General features: G+C 37.2%; 1 protein-coding gene across 5 annotated transcripts in view; it reads left to right on the forward strand.

Moving 5' to 3' along the window:
* Positions 1-5000, forward strand: part of LOC137634285 (solute carrier family 41 member 1) — a 166056-nt gene that overhangs the window by 92503 nt on the left and 68553 nt on the right. The window lies entirely within an intron of this gene.

Raw genomic sequence — 5000 nt, forward strand, 5'->3', positions numbered from 1 at the left:
TATACATTATATATATATATATATATATATATATATATATATATATATATATATATATATACATATATATATATATATATATATATATATATATATATATATATATATATACACACACATAGACATAGACATATACATGTTCTTATTACTTATATCGTTTTATTTAAATTTCGTTAATCTCTAAGTGAAATAAAGTGTAAATTTACATAGACTATAACCCGATTTGCTTCGATAATGTGGAGAGAGAGAGAGAGAGAGAGAGAGAGAGAGAGAGAGAGAGAGAGAGAGAGAGAGAGAGAGAGAGAGAGACTTATCGTGCTTTGAAATTTGCAATGTGAATTAATCAATCAAATCATCATCCTACCTCAATTAAAAAAGGTTTCCTTTAGTGCCTCCCTGAATAATACTATTGAATTTCACGATTTATCGGATGACCATTTTGTCTCGATCTTTTTCTTTTTTTCGTATAACAACAGAGAAGTCTGAGAGAAATTAGCCACGTGTGTGAGCCACTCGTTTTCCGTAGATTCGTAATTCAAGTTGCTGTGTATTTCGATGAAAATTGGCAGATTCGAAGAAGGATGAAATTACGGTCGTGGTCATAATAGTGGATTTTATTCCAGCGGTATTATGGAAGGGAAGATATTTGGGATTTTCAAGTACTGAATCGCAATTACTTTAGATTAAAAGTAGAATGATAAATACGTTTTAATGTAAATAAAATAGTATTCAAAATTTCTATAAAAAAAGTATTCATGAGTCGATATATTTTTTATTTAAAAAACGTATTTAGATTAATAGGAAAATTGCAATTGTAAATACAGTATATGTAAAATAAAAAAAAAATATTCATGTAAATATACTATGTTGTATACATGTTATAGATTAAGATTGAAAATGTGTTTCTTAATAAAAGGTAAAAAAAAAAATTGCAGATTTCTCGCGGCGTTTGTGACCTTGACTGTTGTCACGCCAGACTGTCAATTAGTGACTGCAGTGGCTTTGGGGAGACTTTGTCGAGGGAGGATTTTGTTTCATCTTTTGTCTTTTATCTTTTGAGATTTTCAATTAGATCTTTAATTTGAAATATGGATTAGAGATTACTCGAGTACCATATGTGGGTGAGATCATGGGGGGGGGGGGTAGATGAAGTTGGTTTGGGCATGCTCTTCGCATCCCCATAGAGAGATTAGTTCACCAAATGTTTAACGGGGCTCCACAAGGCACTAGAAGAGTTGGAAGATCCAGGCCTACATGGCTGAGGGCTATGAAGCATGGAGTAGATGATGAATAGAGAAGTTGTGAATTAAAAGCTCAAGATAGAGACGACTGGCGAAATCTAACCGAGGCCCTTTGCGTCAATATGCGTAGGAGGAGATGATGATATATTTTTTTATTTTTTTTATTTAAATTTTTTTTATATCAGTTTCCAGTCTTATTTCATCATTATGAAATTTTGTTAGTTTTAGGCAGTTCAAAGATCTGGGAGATCTGATTAATAACTGTTTATTAAACTATTAATAAGTTAAATCCCATAATTATGCTTTATAATTTGAAAATAGCCTCCTTACTTCCTTTGGTCGTTGCAACCTCACCATCCTTGTGAGCTAAGGATGGTGGGTTGGTTTAGGGAAGCGTATAGGTCGGTCTGCTGAGTCATGAGCAGCCATTACCTCTCCCTCCTTGGTCCTAGCTTGGGTGGAGAGGTGGCGTGGGCGCTGATCATATGTATATATGGTCAGTCTCCAGGGCATTGTCCTCTTGATAGGGCAATGTCACTGCCCATTGCCTATGCCCTTCATGAGTGGCCTTTGAACCTTTATGGGTTGTGGTGACCGTGTTAGTTCCTTTGGTCGTTGCAACCTTACCACCCTTGTGAGCTCTGGGTGTAGCGTTTGGGGAGTCTATAGATCTATCTGCTGAGTCATCAGCAGCCATTGCCTGGCTCTCCTTGGTCCTTCCTTGGGTGGAGAGGTGACTTGGGCGCTGATCACATGTATGTTTGGTCAGTCTCTGGGGATCACTGACCCTTGCCTCTGCCATTCATGAGCGGCCTTTAAACCCTTAATAGTCATACAAGCAATCCATTGAGTTCTGAGGCAAAATATATAATTCTGGCATCTATTTTGCGATCAACTTTGTATAGTTGCTTCTGAGATGCATTAATTATAAACGTTATTATATTTTTGTTTTCTTCTTAACACGTAAATTCCATCGTGTTTTTCTTTAGATGTATGTATGAAATGTTGGCCTCACGGCTGGGTGTTGGGTCCGTGAGGTCATTCACTACCCCTTTGTAACCGGGGAAAACTATGCAGTTGCACTTGGAACTTAGTTATTATTATTATTATTATTATTATTATTATTATTATTATTATTATTATTACTTGCTATTTACAACCCTAGTTGGAGAAGCAGGATGCTTTAAGCCCAGGGGCTCCAACGGGGAAAATAGCCCAGTGAGGAAAGGAAATAATGAAGGCTTATTATTATTATTACCTGCTAAGCTCCAACTCTTGTTGGAAAACAGGATGCTATAAGCCCAGGGGCCCCAGCAGGGAAAATAGCCCAGTGAGGAAAGGAAACAATAATGAATAAAATATATTAAGAACATTAACAACATGAAAATTGATGTTTCCTGTATAAACTATAAAAATTTTAACAAAACAGCTTGATTGTAACACCTAAATAGTCAGTATCTTTCCACTCAAATTTTAAGCATGGATACTCTCACCTTGCTTTGGGGAAATGGTTCTTAGGCGAGCTAGCAACAAGCAAGCAATTTGGCTTGCAAGGAGACAGTTAAAACGGACAGCTAGTTACACAGCCCAGCCATTCAGGCATCCCAAGCTACACTGGGTAAAACGGCAAGCTTTTTTTCTTATTTATTATTTTAAATCAAGTTTTATCGTTCTATTGTACTTCAGCATAATAGATTTTATTCAATAAACGAGCGTATTCACCCGGCTCTTCAGAAAGTTGGGAGTTGAAACGTAAATGTCTTATCAAGGCAAATAAGGTTTGATTCCTATTCAGTTGAGCCACCGTTTATTTCTGTGTCTGTCTTTCTCTCCTTTTCGCCGGAGGGGGTAACGATCGTTATAATGTACTTATATAAGAATTACCATTTTAGGGAGATATGTCGAGGTATCTACGTCATCACCTTTTTTTTTTCTTCGAAATCATTGCAATATTCATCACTTTATTATGAATTTTAAACACCAATATGTGTACTTAAAATCCATTTTTACAAAAGCCTGATAAGGTCAGTAATGGAATACTCACCCATACCTACGTGTTAAGCATGGTTTTCCAATATAAAGGTCCTAACAGCAGGGGTTTTCATCCCCCCTTCTAGTATAGTCTATTCTTTTACGTGAGGCAGATTCGCACAGGGGTGCCCTTTTAGCTCAGAAAAGTTTCCTGCTCGCTGATTGGGTGGGTCAAGATAATTCTAACCAATCAGATAGCAGGAAACTTTTCAGAGCTAAGCACATGAGTCCGTGTACCACCTAAGTCACGTGTTGGGCGATCGTAAGCGAACTGAATTTCTAGTCTTTACAAAAATCCTAAATAGGATATAAAGCTCCTCAGTAAAAAGAAATCAAGACGACGAAGTCCTGAATATAGAACAAATATACAAAATAATACAAGGTAGAACCAATTAAAAATTAACCTAACCCATTGAGGTACTACCGTTAGAGAGTTATTGGGTCCTTTGACTGGCCAGATAGTACTACATTGGATCCTTCTCTCTGGTTACGGGTCATTTTCCTTTTGCCAACACATACACCGAATAGTCTGGCCTATTCTTTACATATTCTCCTCTGTCCTCACAACACTGAGATTACCAAACAACTCTTCTTCATTCAAGGGGTTATCTACCGCTCTGTAATTGTTCACTGGCTACTTGCTACTTGCAAAGGTTAGAAGAAACTATTTCTGTATGGTAAGCAGCTCTTCCAGGAGAAGGATACTACAAACCCAAAGTCATTGATCTCTAGTCTTGGTTAGCGCCATGGCCTCTGTACCATGAGCACTGTCTTGGGTTAGAGTTCTCTTGTTTGAGGATACACTTGGGCACGCTATTCTATCTTATTTTTCTTCCTCTTGTTTTGTTAAAGTTTTTATCGTTTATACATGATTGATATAATTTAATGTTAATGTTCTTAGAATATTTTATTTTATTTTTTCATTACTTCTTTTGTAGTTTGTTCATTTCCTGGTTTCCTTTCCATACCTGGCCATTTTTGTCTGTTGGAGACCTGGGGCTTATATCATCCTGCTTTTCCAACTAGGGTTGTAGCTTAGCTAGTAATAACAACAACAACCTAACCTAACCTAGTCAGATGATATACAGTTTGACTCCCAAAATTTAAAGTAGGTAGTAGGTTGGCCAGGGCACCAGCCACCCGTTTAGATACTGCCACGTGAGAGTTATGGGGTCCTTTGATTGGCCAGACAGTACTACATTGGATCCTTCTCTCTAGTTACGGTTTACTTTCCCTTTGCCTACACATACACCGAATAGTCTGGCCTATTCTTTACAGATTCTCCTCTGTCCTCATATACCTGACAACACTGAGATTACCAAACAATTCTTCTTCACCCAACGCATTAACTACTGCTCTGTAATTGTTCAGGGGCTACTTTCCTCCCGGTAAGGGTAGAAGAGAGACTTTAGCTATGGTAAGGACACTCCAAAATCAAACCATTGTTTTCTAGTCTTGGGTAGTGCCATAGCCTCTGTACCATGGTCTTCCACTGTATTATGTTAAAGTGCTCTTGCTTGAGGGTACGCTCGGGTACACTATTTTATCTCATTTCTCTTCGTCTTGTTTTGTTAAAGTTTTCATAGTTTATATAGGAAATATTTATTTAAATGTTACTTTTCTTAAAATATTTCGTTTTTCCTTGTTTCCTTTCCTCACTGGGCTATTTGTCCTGTTGGAGCCCCTGGGCTTATAGCATCCTGCTTTTCCAACTAGGGTTATAGACTA

Source organism: Palaemon carinicauda, chromosome 44, assembly GCF_036898095.1.
Source record: "Palaemon carinicauda isolate YSFRI2023 chromosome 44, ASM3689809v2, whole genome shotgun sequence".
Taxonomy (NCBI): domain Eukaryota; kingdom Metazoa; phylum Arthropoda; class Malacostraca; order Decapoda; family Palaemonidae; genus Palaemon; species Palaemon carinicauda.